Genomic DNA, 17731 nt, shown 5'->3' on the forward strand with positions numbered 1-17731 from the left:
ACCCTACCCCGGTCATTCTAACCATTAAATAACATGAAATTTAACAGAAATTTAAATATTACACAAAATGTTAACTACCTTGGACAATGGAAACAGTTGAGAGACATATTTCTGGGCTCAAGTGAAGGTAAACTTTGAAAAGTTATAACGTTACAGTTTCTAAATCGAGATAAATTATACCAAAGAATTAACTACTGGTGGAATGGCAAACTAAATGTCTCAGAGCAGGAACAGTTCTGGCAGTATATATATGAAATCTGAAAATGGGACAGGGAAGGACAGAAAGAAGTGTCTGTTTACATGCAGAGAGATCTCAAGAGAGGATGGGAAGTGCCTTGTCAGCCCCATCTGCTTCTGTAAACTTGAGCGATCTTGAATCTGGTATTGAGTTGCGGACCACAATAAATAGTTAACTCTGAAGACAGATTCCAAAATATTGAAATTCCTGGACAAGTGGAGGCTCTTCAGTTGCAGAAAATAATCTGGACTTAATTTTGTTGTTTATTTGTCTCTTTTTAAGTAACACAAGTTATATAGCAATTCAAATATTTTTGAAAAAGAAAAAGTTCAACAATTTCAACATCTGAAATTGCATTTTAATTGATTCATATGTACACAGGTACAGGTTTTTGCATAATTTTAACAGTGTAATATAAGGTTGATTCTACTTTGTTACTTACTGAGTTATAACATAATATGGAAAAGTGAACAAGTCACAAATATACAGGTAAATGAATTTTCACAAAGTGAACATACCCCTGTGACTATTACCTAAATAAAGAAATAGAATAGAACCAGTGCCCCTCCCCCCCCGCCCCATAGTCACTACTCCCCTCCTCCCCAAAGTAACCACTGTCCTGACTTCTAATAGCCTAGATTACTTTTGCAAGTTTTTGAATTTTTATAAATGGACATATTCAGTATGTACTCTTTCCTGTGTGGTATGTTTGCTCAGCTTTGTGTTCATGAGATTTATTTCTTCTCTTTTTATATGGTAGTTGGGTACTTTTTCCTGATATGCTTAGAAATTTTCAGTTGAATGTCAGACATTAAACAGGTAAAATTATGGAGATAGTTTGAGTTTCTGGCTGATGGTATTTATCTTCAAAGAGATTTTGCTTTGCTTCTGTCAGGCAATTAGAATAGAGGCAAGCACCTTTATCAAGTCTGGAATTGAGTGACTTTAAATCTGTACTTTTTGTCTCCCAAAGCTCCATTCAAGTTTCCAGTCTCTTAACTACCACTTTGTGCTTGGTTTTGTAGCCTCTTGGCCGCTGAATCAACTATTGCTTTGTTGTGGACAGGGCCAGAGAATGCCACACTCAGTTTGTTGCCCTCCCTTCAGTTTGCAAGCCTGGCCCCTTGTAGTGGGCAGAATAATGGGCCCCCAAAGAGACCTTCCCCTTAATCTCTGGAACCTGTCAATATGTTGTATCATATGGAAAGAAGGAATCAAGGCTACATATGGAAATAAGGTTGTTAATCATCTGACCTAGAGATGGGGACATTATTCTGGATTATCCAGATGGGCCAGTGTAATCACAAAGATCCTTATGAGTGAATGAGGGAAGCAGGTGAGTCAGAGTCAGAGAGGGTTTCAAAGATGCTCTGTTGCTGGCTTTGAAGACAAAGGAAGGACCATGAGCTAAGGAGTGCAGGCAGCCTCTAGAAACTAGGAATCACAAAGAAACAGATTCTCCCCTAGAGCCTCCAGAAGGAATGGAACCTTGCCAACATCTTAGTTAGCTTAGCCAACATCTTTAGTCCAGTGGGACCATTTCTGACTTCTGACCTCCAGAATTATAAAATAAGAAATTATTGTTGTTTTAAAACACTTACATTTGTGGTGGTTTGTTACAGCAACAATAGGAAACTAATACACTCCTTATATCCTGGCTGCCTTGGGTGAGCCTCAGGATTTTCAGGTGGGTGTGTTCTGTATTTTGTCCAGCTTTTCTAGTTTTTCTTAGTAGGAGGATTGAGAGCAACAAGTGTCTCTGCCAGTACAGAACTAATATCATGTGTGTCAGTAGTCCTACTGATCTACATAAGCTATGCAAATAAATCAGGCAAAAGATAGATTATGATTTTTTTGTGTACAAAATAAATGAAAGAGAAGAGGCAAATAAAAGATCAGAGTTATAAGGGATGGGCTCACCTACCTATATTTAAGTTCAACGATGATAAAGATAGCTTTCGTTTGTTGAACACTAAATATGTGCCGGCTGTTGTGATAGGTACTTCATGGATATTAGAATAACCTCTGAAAATTATATAATATAATTTCCATTTTACTTACATATGAGGAAACAGACTCTGAGAAGGTAAACAGTTAATCCAGAATCATCCAATGACAGCATTGGGATTCAAATATTCAGTTTGTTCCCAGAGCCTGTGTGCCTATGTCTGTCAGATTGCCTCTGATACTTAATTGCCAGTAAGGTGGAGAATGTTAACTAAATAGAAGAGAAGAGGAGCACTCAGGAAAAAAACGTGTTTATTTAATCTTTTCACATGTTTGAAAGACATTTGTTAGGCGTTCCTTAGGGGCAGTATAAAAAAAAGATATTTATCGGGCTTCCCGGGTGGCGCAGTGGTTGGGAGTCCGCCTGCCTATGCGGGAGACGCGGGTTCGTGCCCCCGTCCGGGAGGATGCCACGTGCCGCGGAGCAGCTGGGCCCGTGAGCTATGGCCGCTGAGCCTGCGCGTCTGGAGCCTGTGCTCCTCAGCGAGAGAGGCCACGGCAGTGAGAGGCCCGTGTACCGCAAAAAAAAAAAAAAAAGGTATTTATCAATACTCATGAGGTTCTAAACTTACCTCCCATGATTAGAATACGGTAATGCTTTCCCTGTGGCTAGAAATGAAGAAATATTAGCTTAATAATGAAATGCCCACATTCTTTTATTTCTGATTGCATCCTCCCATTCACTGACTGGATGGTGTGGCTGCTATAACATCAGCAGACTGAATATGATAATAAAGTCTACTCTATCAAGGAGATTTTACTCAAAGGAGGGAAGAAATAAAGGCAGAAAATAAGCAAATATAGACATTCACAAATCAGATAATGCCAGAAAATAAAACTGGATGATGTGAAAGAGCTGGTACAGGGACTACTTTGGATGGTGGGTCCCAGAAGCCTCACTGAAGAGGTGAGACAGTAGGACATGAAGCAGCCTCCGTGTGCAGATGTGGGCCAGCGTTTCCATGCAGAGAATGTCTAAATGTGCCAAGGGGCAGAAATAAGCTGGATGTGCCTGAGGAAAGGAAGGAGGGCCAGTGGATCTGAGGGAGGAATAGGGAAAGAGGGGAAGCAAAGATGGAGAATTGGCTGTGGCCATATCATACGGGACCTGGTGGGTCAGGGTAGAGTTTGTACTCAGAAAGTTAATCACATCCCATAGACAGAGCTCTAAACTTCTTGCTCTGGTTTGAGATCCCTTCCAGTGCAACTTCTGAGTATATTCATGCTATCCTCTTTGGTATCATGACCCTCTACACACACACTCTTAATTGAGTTCTTTTTTCCCACAAGGAAGAATTTGCTTGTAGACATCTTTCTGTTGGGGAGATTTTTTTTACCTCAACTGCTGACTAGTTTAGGAATGATCATTGTTACTGAAGAAAACTGTATACAGTATTAGGTTATATGGATATGTGTGTTTGTGTATGTGTGTTATACATGTGTATACCTATAAAATATGTAGAGACTGTGTAACAGAGTGGTTAGAGACCACTATAGAGTGGCCTCTAATACTATAATAGACCATTAGAGTGGTCTCAGTACTATAGTAGAGTATTACAGTGGTCTCAATACTATAATAGAGTGTTCTAGTGGCCTCCAATACTATAATAGAGTGTTCCAGTGGCCTCCAATACTATAATAGAGTGTTACAGTGGCCTCCAATAGTATGGTACAGTGTTACAGGGGCCTCCAACATTATACTACAGTGTTCCAGTGGCCTCCAATACTATAATAGAGTGTTCCAGTGTCCTCAGTACTATAATAGAGTATTTGAGGCAGGAAGACCATGGTTTGCCTCCTTAATCTTCTACTTAATAGCTGTGTGACCTTGGGCAAGTTTTTCACCTCTCTATACCATGACTTCATCTCCTATAAAATAGGGGTAGTAATAATATCTACCTGTTATGGACTGAATTGTGTCTCCCTAACTTAGGATGTTGAAGACCTAACTTAGGATGTATCTGTATTTGGAGATATGGCCTCTAAGGAGGTAATTAAGGTTAAATGAGGTCATAAGGGCAGGGCCCTGATTCTATGGGATTAAGAAGAGACGGCAGAGAGATCGCTTGCCCTCTCTCTGTCTCGGCCATGTGAGGACACAGCAAGAAGGCAGCCATCTGCAAGCCAGGAAGAGAGCTCTCGTCAGAAACCCAGTCAGCTAGCACCTTGATCTTGGACTTCCCAGTTGCCAAAAACGTGAGAAATTTCTGTTCTTTAAGCCACTCAGTCTAGAGTATCCTCATAGGATTATTGAGGGGATTCAATAAGCTAATTAGCTTAGAGCAGTCCCTGACTCATAGGAAACATTTGCTATTATTTTTGTTACCATGGATCACTTATAAGAATATACACAAAAGAAAGGAAAATTATAAATGGTAAAAATCAAGATCAGGGAAAATGTTTGATTTTCCCTTAGAGGAAAGTTGGAGTATTAGTATTCAGACCATTAAGGGCAAACACGCATGCCGAGCTGCCAGGGAGCGATGGGCACATCCTTAACCCCCTGTCCGCCGCTCTGCTTTATGATGAGAATCCCACCAGTCGCATTCAGCCTATCCTCCAGATCCTTTGACGGCTGCCTCAGCCACCTGTTAGTCTATGTCCCATGGACCTTCCTTGTGAAACGCTCCAGTGCTTGGCATCACACATGTCCTGCTCGGTGCTGGGCACGGAACACCCAGCTTGGGAGGCAAGATTGGGGCTGCAGGGCAGCCTGGGCCGTAGAGGTGGGACAAGGGACTGACCACCACTCAGAAGCTTGTGGCAAATGTCACACTGAGCCCGCTGACTCTTGTGGTGAATGCAAAACACATTGAGAGATGAAATGGCACTCCTGTGGCTGCCAAAAACCGGCTAACAAAAGAAGCGAGGCCCACATGTGTTTGTGATAGAAGTGTTTTACCACACAGCAGCGAGGGATCTGCATTTTATGTAGGTGATTTTACAGTGCTGGCGGCGCTCCTTCCCCTAATGCCTCAGCGTAGGATTGGGGGTGGTGTGTGGAGATTGGGGGGAGGGGCAGGGATGAAGGAGGGAAAGGAGCTCTGGTGTTCACAAAGGCATTCTCTGTGGATTAAGGATACTGTTCAGATGTCAGGCATCTGTTAATGAAAGAAACGGGCCTCAACCATGGACTTGGCTTTTTAGCATTTGACACACAAAACAGAAGCATGTGTATGTGTCTGCCAAAAAAGAAAACTCACTCTCTGCCAAACTCCACAGCTCTTAATTTAAAAATCGAAACCAAAGTAGACTTGTCTCCGGATGGTTCCCTGAAATGTCCACTTAAAGGAATGACAGCTCTCCCGGGGGAGTGTCAAGGTACGGAGATGGGCAGCCGTTTCTCCATCAGGGGAGGCCCAGGAAAACCAACCAGCTCCGTCAAGCCTTTGGAGATCAGATGAAGAATGAGTGCTCTTTGTTGCCCCTTGTTGGCCTGGCCTCCACAATCTGTGCCATTCTAAGACTTGCACCCTCCCTTGTTATATCATCTGGGAAGTCATGGGCTTTTCTGAGCTTCAGTTTGTTCATCTGTAAAATACTAGGTTTGAACTGAGTTATCACTAAGATATCTTCAAAGAAAGATCTGAAATATATTTTTCATTAATGTCCGGAGGGGCTCAGTTTGCAAGCAACATAGAATAGATAGTTCTATTATAGTCAGAGTGTGATGTGTGTGTTTGTATGACTCAGTAGTGTTGCAGTATAGAACAAAGGTCTAATCCTCTCTCTCCCGCTAGCTGGTGGCAACCCATGTGCATCACTGTCGAGGCCACCCTGCGGCTCCTTTTGGGGTCTTTCTCTGCCTTTCTCCAAATGTCACAGTTGCTGTTCATGATCTGTTTTGATGTTGCCACTGCTTTTGAAATGCAGGACATTTTGTTCTTACATCACTGAATTGTCATTTCAACCCCAAAGACTTTTTGATGCCACATTTAATATAAAATTTAATCAGAGTATAAAATTTTAATCAGAATAATAACACTGATGAATTTCTTTAAAAACATCTTTCTAGAAAAAAGCTTCATGAAGCTAAATTTTCTGAAAACATTTTTTCTATCTTGATTTCAATGAAAATATTCTAACGGAGATTACTTATTTTCCATGTAAACATTAAAAGGAAGACTTGAGTCCCTGGTCAATTTTCATTCCTATGCAATCATACTGGGTGTAGCTTCTTCTACCATGAGTTTTGCATTGTTTCCAACAACTCTCTTTTCCTGATTGCAGTTTGAGTCATCATTAATTTTATTTTATGTTTTCATTATCAATATCAGCTTAGGTTATTCAATAATTACAGGATGGATTATCTCCATATTCTAGGTAGCATTTTCCAGTTGAAACAAATTTTAGATCTCATTTTCCAGGTGGGGAAACTGAAGCCCAGAGGTTAAGTGACTGTTCCAAAGTGTCCTACCCATTTTATGTCTGAGCTGAGATTAGATTCTAGGCCCCCTGTCTTCCAGCCCAGAGGTTTTCTACTTCACAAGGGCACCCACGTCTGGAATGATGGATTGGCAGTAGTAAACTAGTACAGTTAAAATTGGAACCTGCATACATATCTGCCATAATTAAGGCAGCCCTGAGAAATAATGTATTTTACTTCCAGTGTTAGCTGTTCAGTTACATGCATGTGCCCTTCTATAGTCAGACAGAGTATTGGGATTTTTAAAAAGGTGCTAGAGCTCAATAAGTGGTGAGGCAAGGTTCATGCAGTGTTAAGAAAGGTTATAGCTTTACCTGGGAATTTCTGATGTTAGTAAAAGAACAGATGCTGAAATTGGCTAAAATGAACAGAGGAAACTGGTGGGCAGAGCCTCAGAATGAGAGCGTACAGGGCAGGGTACAGGCAGAGCACACAGTCTGGTTTCTAATCTGGAGCGTAAAGGATGAAAGCTGGGAGAGAAACTGGAAAGAGATCATGGGACCTTGATGGTAGGCAAAGGGGTGAGTGTTCCATTGTTTAAGTAGTGGGGGGCCACTGAAAGGTTATTTTTTTCCAATTTTTTAAATTGTGATAAAATATACATAACAAAATTTGCCATCTTAACCATTTTAAAGTATACAGTTGAGTGGTATTAATGCATTCATAATGTTGTGCACCATCCATCTCCACAGTTTTTGTTTTTGTTTTTGTTTTTGTTTTTGTTTTTTTGGCCATGGCTCATGGGCCCAGCCGCTCTGCGGCATGTGGGATCTTCCCGGACCGGGGCACGAACCCGCGTCCCCTGCATCTGCAGGCGGACTCTCAACCACTGTGCCACCAGGGAAGCCCTCCACAGTTCTTTTCCTCTTGTAAAGCTGAAACTCTGTAACTAAACACCAGCTCCCCATTACCCCTTCCCCAGAGCCTGGCAACCACCATTCTACCCCGTCTCTATGAATCTGACTACTCTAAGTATCTCATATAAGTGGAAGCATACAGTGTTTGTCGCTGTGGAAGATGTTTAAACACATTTTCAAAGCTTTGGAAAGTTTAAAATGGCAGCAATAGGATGAATTCAGGCTAGATAGAGGTCAGAGAAGGAGGATCCCCAGGAAATAGGGAGTCATGTTAGGAGCTGTATTGGAAGAAAGTTCTCCATCTACTTCCTGAGACCACCTTCTTGATACTTGATTCTGAGGTCCTGAAATAGAGGAGACAAGCTTTGTAATGTCTAAGCTGTGAGGACTGATCCCTGTTTGAGACATGGTGTTTCCTGTGTAGTTAAACCAGCTTGAAAGCTAGGTATCCACAGGGAGCACCTGGCATGCTGGTGTCATCCTGGTGCCCTCCTCAGGCAGCCACAGTGAGTCCCCCAGCCCCCAAAAGCACAAGCCCTGAGCCATGACTTATACTTTGACCTTGACCCAGGTTTGGCTTATGGAGTCCTCAGGACTGTGTTCTACCAAACTCTTCTCAGGGGCTTCTCCCTGAGTTTCCAACAGGAATCAGACCTTCTGTTAGGGGTTACATACAGAGAAACCAAGGGAAGGAGCCCACCACCCTCAAAGCTTGACTGTTCTGGAGAGTCGTGACCAATGGGAGGCGGTCTGGGGTAATGAGAGGAAGGTGGACTGTGGAGTTAGACCAACCTATGTGAATTTCAGTTTTGCCACTTACCGGCTGTGGGCTGGTCGCTGGTGCATAGGGGTGTCAGGAAGGCCAAAGGAGACCTTAAGGATGGCTACCAATCCTTCAGCATTTGCAAGCCCTCAGGCCAGTGGTCTGCCACACACTTTCTTATCCACAACTTTATGGAATACTCATAGCTCCCCTGTAAATTATGGGATTGTATTTACTAATTTATAAATGTAGAAACAGAAGTTTCACCTGGAAAACTTGATTAAGGCTTCAAATAGTAATAGTATGTGAGATTTGACAGCCCACATCTTGCTCTTTCCCCGGCACTGCTGTGCTTTAAGTACCTGTGGGGGCCATGGAGCGGCAAGGTTGGAAGATTCTGGTTGGCCACCGGACCAAGGCTACAAGTCTGCCCTTGGTGGTGGTGGTGACAGAGGTGGGTAGAGTGTGGGTGGTGGCCACTGTGTTTGGCAGTACATCCAGACCACATAGAAGAGGCTGTTTTCGGGCTTCCCTGGTGGCTCAGTGGTTGAGAGTCCGCCTGCCGATGCAGGGGACACGGGTTCGTGCCCCGGTCTGGGAAGATCCCACATGCCGCGGAGTGGCTGGGCCTGTGAGCCATGGCCGCTGAGCCTGCGCATCCGGAGCCTGTGCTTCGCAACGGGAGAGGCCACAACAGTAAGAGGCCCGCGTAGCGCAAAAAAAAAAAAAGAGGCTGTTTTCTAAAGAAAAGCAGAGTGCTTACAGGGAGTAGGAGGATGGGGATAAGCCCGGCATGCAGACAGAAAACAATGAACAACTACGGCTTCTTAATTGTGCTTTTCTAAAATTAACATCAACCATTTTGTTTCTTTGACTACACACAACTGAAAAAGGGAGAAAAGAATAACCACAGTCCTTCGAGTGGAAGGGAAGGTCAGGCTAGGATTTCATGATGTCCACAGATAATGCAGAGAGAATGACCGAGCTGGCCACCTGCCTCTCTTGAACTTTCTGATAATTCTTTTTTTCTTTTAATTTAGAATTTTAAACATCTTAGTGAGCATTAGAAACTATTTCTGAAGAAACCAACAGTTCTAGAAAGGTCTTCAGCAAGTCCTTGTTTGCACTGACAAAATCAGAGTAAGCAAAGAGCAATAAATGTAACTATTGCATTCAACTAATTGATAGGGCATGAGAAATTAAAACAGTATTTAATGGAGGAAAGTAACTGTTAAACAGATTTGAGACAGTGATTACCAAATGCAGCTAATTCCTGGGAAAATGTTTTGGTTTTGTTACAGAAATTGTTAAACAGAATCTTCATCTCTCTCCCAGCTCTTGATTTTTACCAAGAGGGATGGCCTGATTCATGGGTTCTTTGTCTCCATCTTCCAGACCTGGGGAAAGTTCTTCTGTCCACTCTTGGGAATCAGACTGTGGACAGAAAATCAGACATAGCAATCAAAACATACCCCTGCCCTCAATATAAAACTTGCCGTCAAGAGCTTCACGGATTCTCCAGAAGCAGGCATTGAGGCAAAGTTTGGAGTGCAAGATGTTTATTAGGGATTAACACCTGAGAAAGGAAGGGGTAGGAAGCAGAATTGGCAGAGGAGAAAACCAAACTATGATAGAGGCCTGACAAACCTTGGCCAACCTGCAAGGGAGCTCCAGAGAGAGTAGTTTCCATCAGAGCATCTTACATCAGACAAAAATGATCAGGCCTTTATATCCCCCGCCTCACTTAGTCACCAAATGTGGGATGCCCCAGGAAGGGCATCATTTTGGGGAAAGGCTGTGCTCTGCAGCTGAGGCAGACCCCGAAGGAGCTGGAGGCCGTCTGCTGACTGGACTTCCCACAGCTGGGCCGCAAGTCCATCCTTGAAAGGGGATCTGATGATGCATCTGTCTACCACAAAGGCCACCAAGACAATGCAGTTGCAAGCTCTCAGGGTTTGTGTGGGGGTGGGTGAATAGACAGCAGCAGGAGTTGGTGGTTTGCCTAAGGCCACATGGGGTATTGGTCTTCCTTTGTTTGCATAATGTAAGCTTTCACTTGAGCTCTTAGTGTCATCATGTCTTCTATCTGCGTTAGAAAGATGGATCCAGCCTTGCTTTTCAGTTCACATCAAGATTCCAAGATAGGAACAACAGATCTTTCAGGGAAAAGAATCAAGAATTGTCAAGAAATATTTCCCTTTTTCAGTTATTTATTACAGAATAAGAAATCGCTCCAAAACTTACTGGCTTATCACAACAATAATTTATTATTTCTCACAATTATGTGGGTGGAATGGGCTCAGTAGAGTGGTTCTTCTGATTGGGGTAGGCCGAGGTCGCACACGCAGCTGCATTCAGCTGAGAGTTTGGCTAAAGCTGGGTAAGGTAGTCTCCTAGGTAGTCTCCAAGGGAATCTCCTGTCCTCCAGCGCTCTCTCCATATGACCTCTAACCATGTAGTGTCCTGGCCTGGACTTCACAGCATAGCAGCAGGTCTCCTGAGAAGCAAAAGATGCCCATCCTTTTAAGGCCAGGGTTCAAAAGCCCCAGACTGTTATTTCCATTGCATTCTTTTGGTCAAAGAAAATCACAGAATAAGGCCATATTCCTCCTGATGGCAAGAATGGCAAAGAATTTGGAACCATCCTTGTCCACTACATTTTCCTAAGCCATTGTGTCTCAACCCTTGCAAATATAGATTCCCAAGGCCTATTTCCAGATAGTCTAACTTTACTGGTCTGGGGTAAGACCTGAGCATCAATATTTAGACTTCTTAGGGAATTTAATATGCATCTGGTTTTGGGGAACCCTAAACTGTGATGTCTTTTGTTCCTCTATTGATAAGGAAATGGCTTCCATCTTGCAGGAATCCTGTGTGGCTTACGTTTGGAGAAACTTCTGTTCCGATGCCTAAAGGGTGCTCTAAATCCTGACCTATTTTACTTACTTACAGGCCAACCGGAAACCTGAGAACATAGATTTACTCTTAACAAACCAGCCATTGATCTGAAGCATCACATTTAGAAAAGTGTCCTCTAGTCAACAGTATTTACTGGTATGGCTCTGGTTCTCTGAAATCCTCAGCCAAAACCTTAAACTAAATTTTAAACCTCAGTTCCCTGCCATGCATTGTAGGTTTACAAGTGATCTTTGTTCTCTCAAAATACTGATAGACCATTGGTAATTTAGACTCGTGGAAGAACTCTTTTATTTACTCAAAACATTAGCTTGCTTTTCCCAGCAGCATTCTGTCTCATGCTGAAATGATGCGATCCTCATGTGCAAAGTCTTCTGTTACTTTGCAGCAAAGATACAACTAGATCAAGCAGGGTCTCCTGTAAACATCATCCAGAGGAGTTCTCAGCACAGATGTTGCCCACCAGTCACAGTGTGTTTCTGGATATTAATTGTTGATCAAACACTATTGATATCATAGATTGATACAATTAGTTCCATGCCAAAGCAAAAATAAAAATGCAGTGATTTAGACTGAAGCCTTATCAGGAGTAAACTTAGCACTTCCATTAGGTGATCGTTAGGTTATTTAATAGATTCCTAACCTGGGGTAAGGGTTTGTGGTTAGGATTCAAGGGGTCAATGAACTTAGAAGGGAAAGAAATTGCATCCTTATTTTCACTAACCTCTAACTGAAACATCATTTCCTTCCATTATGAATGTAGGCAACAAGCCACAGCAGTATTAGCAGTGCCTTTGACTTTGTCACCATAGAAAGCAGAGATATTTTCATATCAAATACAGATGCTGTTGCAAATAGCTAGAAACAATGCTTATGACCATCACTACTTTAAAGTTACAGGAGTTATCAGACCCACAGGTTGCTCTTCTATATGTGTACATATAGAAGGTTGTATGTTGATGTATCACAAATTCATGTTTAGCTGTTTTGATCATTTCAATGTAATGGCTTCATTTGTAATCTATAATATATATGTATATATATTATGATATGTATCATAATATATATAGGAGTGAATCATGTATTTAAAAACATTATTCTGGGGCTTCCCTGGTGGCACAGTGGTTGAGAGTCCGCCTGCTGATGCGGGGGACAGGGGTTCGTGCCCCGGTCCGGGAGGATCCCACATGCCGCGGAGCGGCTGGGCCTGTGGGCCATGGCCACTGAGCCTGCACGTCCGGAGCCTGTGCTCCACAATGGGAGAGGCCACAGCAGTGAGAGGCCCGCGTACCGAAAAAAAAGAAAAACAAAAAAACACATTATTCTGAGAGGTATCTATAGGCTACACTAAATAGCCATAGGGGTCCAAGGCACACAAAAGACAAAGAACCCATGGATTAGACTATTGGAATTGTTGAAAATAATTCATAGACTCTCCCCAACCCAAACCATGGACTACCTTTGGTGACCTCAGATTGAGAAGTTATGAGCTTGAATTTTATTTATTTTTTATTACCTTGGCGATTCTCACTACTTCTATTATCACCATACTCAAGTGACATTATAGTTTAGGGATTAAGATAATGAATACTGTGTTAGACCTGGATTAGCTCCCACCTCTACCACTTACTAGCTGTGTGACCTTGGGCAAGTTACTTAACCTCTCCAAGAGGTCCCTCATCTGTAAACTGGGGTTGATATTAATACCTACCTCTCTTGCAGAAGGATTCATTATTAGAATTAATTAAGATAATGCTCATTTATTACTTGACACTCTTGTCTGGCATCTAGTAAGCATGTAATAAATATTTATTTTATTGTCTTTGTTGACCTCTCTTAGCATGAATCTGTTTTCACAGGGCAAGACGCTTCCCCTAACAGGGTCCTTAAGAGATATTATGTCTTAAAGGCTCAGATGATGAAATGGGCTGAGTATTATTCATCAGATAGGACTAGAAATACTGCAGTTGTATCCAGTTTTCCCTTCACCATAACAAGGAAACTGTCTTGATGAGAGATGGAAGAAGTAGAGGGGACTGGGGAGGTGTTCCATGTTTTGCTGCATGGCAGTCTAACAAAAGTATATGAAAATCACTAAATTTAGTGATGAGATGTTTCTAAAGCATTGAGTCCCTTCTAGTTTAACAATAATCTGAAACATCCCTGTTGACAATAAATGAAGCATCCAGCCTTAATGCTTTTGTTCTGGTTTGGTTTTGTTTTGTTTTTTTTTCATTTGTACTGAGCTTCTAACATATAGAAACAGGGAAGAAGGGGAATATAGGAGCTTAGATTTAGAGAGTAAAAAATAATCTAGCAAAAACAAAAAACCAAATGTTTGGCAACTTCTTGCTCTTCTGCTGTCCAGCATGGAGATGTGGGTGTTATTTTTGTTCCTCTATTTATTTTTTTATGCAGCAACCGGAGTCCCAAGGTTTCTATTCTGGCACCAGCTCTGTCTTCTTGGAGCTACTTGCCAGAGGGGGACTTCCCACTTTTGCCTTTGTTTCCTTCAATTGCTTCTCTGTATCCTCCCCACTTATTGTTTTTAGATATAGGGTTCATCTCATCATCCCTGTGTTGGGCAGAAGGAAAAAGCACAACAGAGAACACGTTAAATTTCTTAAAGATTCATTTTTGTGAGTTTGGCAGCATCAGTAGGTGGGTTTTTTCTTTTCTTTTTTAGTTAAAAATTGAATAATATCCAAAAATACGTATCATACTTGTGTAAGATAAAGCAATGATAAATGAATACCCTTGTGCTTACCAGTCATTTAGGAAATGCAGCATTACCAGCAGCCCATCCCCTTCCCTCACTGGCCCTGGAGGTAAACCACTGCCCTGGATTTTTTTATCACCCTTTTCCTTTTTTAAAAAAATTAATAGTTTTACTGCAGATATACATCTCCATAAATTATATTTTACTTTTCATGTTTAATTTTATATAAAAGGAATTATTCTGTATGATTTTGCAATATACTTTTGCTCTTCAGTACTTTGAGAGTCATCATGTTGATACATGCAAAATTGTGCTTCGTTCCTTTACATTGCTGCATAGTATTCCATTGTGTGATTATATCATTTGTCCATTCCACTGCTGATGGGCATTTGGGTTGTTTCCAGCTTTTTGCTACTATAAATATTGCTGCTGTACACAGCCTTGCAAATGTCTCCTTGGGCCTGCGTGCAAGACTTTCTCTAAGAATAATTCCTAGAGGTGGAATGGATGAGTTCACAGGGTTTGAGCATCTTCAACTTCCTTAGGTAATGCCAAACTGTTTTCCAAATTGATTGTATTCTTTCCAGTAATATACAAGGGTTCTGGTTATTCCACTATCTCTCCAACTCTTGGACTTGTCTCTAGGCATCTTTCAGCTGGGCTTGTTAAGTGGAAGGGGGCACTTAATGTCTTTTCCCATGTCTAATAAACATGGTCTGTCTTCTTTTTCTCTTGCTCTCTTTCCCATCTTCTTCTCTGGCTACCATCAGTTGAAGGACTGTAACATCCACACCCAGTGAAAGGGTGGAGTGGACATGTCATATCCAAGTCTTGGTACTGCTTTGGTTGTGTGGATGCACTTTTCTTTCTGGATGGCCTGGGCTGATGCTGGCTATCAAAATAACCAGCTTTTAAAAAAAATTAGAAATTTATTCCTTCAACACCTTATCACTTCAGCTTACCAACAGTGGCTCAGTATAAGAAGCAACTAATAAAATAGGCATTTCAACTTAAGCTTGGATTTGCGGGCAAGGCCTAGACCACAGGGAGAAGAACCTGAATCTTTTTTCTAACACAGCACAAATCCCCTCACTTCCATCACTTTTCCATTGAAACGACGAGGAAGTGAAGTTTTTTAGCCAGTCGCTTTGCTGTGAATCTTACCAGAAAATTAAGAAGAATAGTAATTGGCAAATACTACTCACCCAGTTCTTAAGCTAGCCTTTCTCACATCTGCTTTATAGGATCCTTCTCACTGACCTGATTTACTCACTTCCTACTGCTTGACACAGAAACCACAAAGAACTACTTCAAAAGAAAAACACTGATTTTATACAAACCAATAAAAAAACGTACAGCATTTTGGGGGACATAAAAAAACAATGGCTACCCTACATTATAAATTCTAGAATGAAACAGATTTTGCCTTGTGGTGTTTTAAGAAAAGCCACAGATTTTAAAAGATGCTATTCAAGAACACTCTGAATATGTGTTTTTAAGTTGTTTGAACTTTTTCCCTTTTACAATAGCCTCATTAACTGGTCTTAACTAGTCTCCTTTCTCTCCAACCTACCCTTCTCTCTGTGCTTTTTCCAAAATGCAAGTCCGATCCTGTTTTTCCTTGTTTAAAATCCCTCACTAACTCCCTGATACCTGAAGAATAAAGTCTGAACTCTTTACATAGAAGAGTAAAGATGTTTGATCTGGCTTCTGCTTCCTTCCTCAACCTGGACTCTCACTCTCCCTCCTTCTTAACTAGAATCCTGAAAAACAAAACAAAACACCTTATAATTCCCCAAGCACACCTTACTGTTCTGTCAGCCAATAATTCCCATGGATTCCCTCCGCTTTTCTTATAAGGCCTTTCCTACTCCTCTGACTGCCTGGAAAACCCCCATTTGCCTTTCAGAGCTAAGTTCCAGCATCACCTCTAGGAAGCCCTTCTCCCAGAATTCCTCCTTCTCTGCATCTCTCTCTATGTACATCTCCTGTTGCATGTACCACACTGGGTTTTCATTTGCCTCTTCAATTGCCTTCTTCCTCTATTTGATGCTGAGCTCCTTGAGGACAGGAATAATGTACGATTTATGATTGTAGCAACCCCCTTAGCACAGTTCCTGGCACTCAGTAAATGTTCAGCGAATTAGAATTAAAATCAAATTGTCCCCTACCTTATACCCACACCCCTCTCATTTGTGTGTATATTCAAATACTACAATTCTCAAGGAATGCAAGTACACACCAGAATGTCTTCTAGGAAATAGACTAGACATGCTGAGATGATGAATAGTTCAAAACAATGCCCATCAAACGAAAGGATGCATTGTTTATGTCCACTGAAGACTATTTCCTTTCTGTGTTACATAAGAGAAAAAAGGAGAAATATTCTGGGGAAAAAAATTTATGGAAGGGGTTGTAGAAGTTTCATTATCTCACTGGCTGACTAGTGTGTCCTGTCCTTTAAAAAAAATTGAATTCTCAGTATTTGAGGGTTTTTTTTCCCTTTTCTGAAAAAAACATACAGCTTGCTTCTTGAAAACAAAGGCAATAATAAACAATAGCAACTCCCAATTTTACTCTGATTATTTGCCAAGAGTCGTCTTAGTTCATGTGGTTCTATTTCATTAAAGAGGACTGATGAGCTTAAAAAGAAGGCTACTAAATTAAGCTACCCAAATATGCACTTAGTTAATACTCAGGGGGCTAATTTATTGTATTATTTAAACTATAAATTGGATGGCAGATCTATTTGCTGAGGTATAACAGCTCAGCAATGATGCATAATTTTCTCTTAGCTATTGAGTGGTTTTCAATAATCTATTGAAATTTAACCGAGAACCATTTCATTATGGGAAGTGAATAAATACTAAGAAGGCTAACATTTAAAGTATTATCTGCACATGGAGAACAGGTTTTAAAAATTAATGTTATTGAGGAACAAAGAGGAATGGGGGGTTACCTTTTAAACAATAACTTTTCGTTGTTTCAATTTGAAGCATAACCAGATTTACAAAGTTGTTTGTGGGAATAGTAAATGGAGCCAATAAACAAACAAGGTAGAGTGTGGAGTTGGGTAGAGAAGTGGGCAGCATGAAGGAACAAAATAAAGTCGTGTTGCAGTATTGCTACGTTGTCAGCTGGACTAAGGGCATTATTTTTGCCTTGCACTCTTTCGTTTAGCAGTAAAGACAGTGTGCCTTGTTCTGTTTCAACAAATGGCATCATTGAAAATGTTGCACCGTTTGCCATATTTTGTCTTCTAAATTCCTGGAACCTGGGGGCCTTTGCGGGTCTGGGGTCCCCTTAGGCTGTGGGTCAGGAACACAGTTGAATGTAGATACCCTCTCTGGTCAGGAATGGCCCCAAAAAGACCACCTTTGGAGTGTCTTAGGGGCTCTGATACACAGAAGGATCCTGACAACTTGGTGGTGTGCTCTTGAAACTATTACTGCCAGTAATACTAGAACTCAGTGGGGACAGGCAGGAATGGAAGCAGGCAACAGGACCTTCTTACCTTCCTGCAAATATTTGAAACCCAGACCATCTGATATCCTGCGCCAAAGTTTCAGAGAAGATAATTTACCCATTTGAACGGATATTTCTTTGATTTATTTTGGGAAAGGGGAAGAATGCCTTAATGTCTCATGTTTCCCCAGGAACATCAAAATGTCAGAGAACCAGTGGTCTGAGAGTAAACCAGCTTGGGAGGGAGGGGAGCCACTGATCTGTAGTGTTTGCCAATTTCCGTGGTGTAAATGCTCCCACCATGGCTGATTTCAGGCTACCAACATGATGTCACCAAATG

At 41.5% G+C, this 17731-nt stretch overlaps 1 protein-coding gene across 1 annotated transcript in view; it reads left to right on the forward strand.

Moving 5' to 3' along the window:
• Positions 1-17731, forward strand: part of CPVL (carboxypeptidase vitellogenic like) — a 101157-nt gene that overhangs the window by 76495 nt on the left and 6931 nt on the right.

Source organism: Orcinus orca, chromosome 9, assembly GCF_937001465.1.
Source record: "Orcinus orca chromosome 9, mOrcOrc1.1, whole genome shotgun sequence".
In the NCBI taxonomy this organism is placed as follows: domain Eukaryota; kingdom Metazoa; phylum Chordata; class Mammalia; order Artiodactyla; family Delphinidae; genus Orcinus; species Orcinus orca.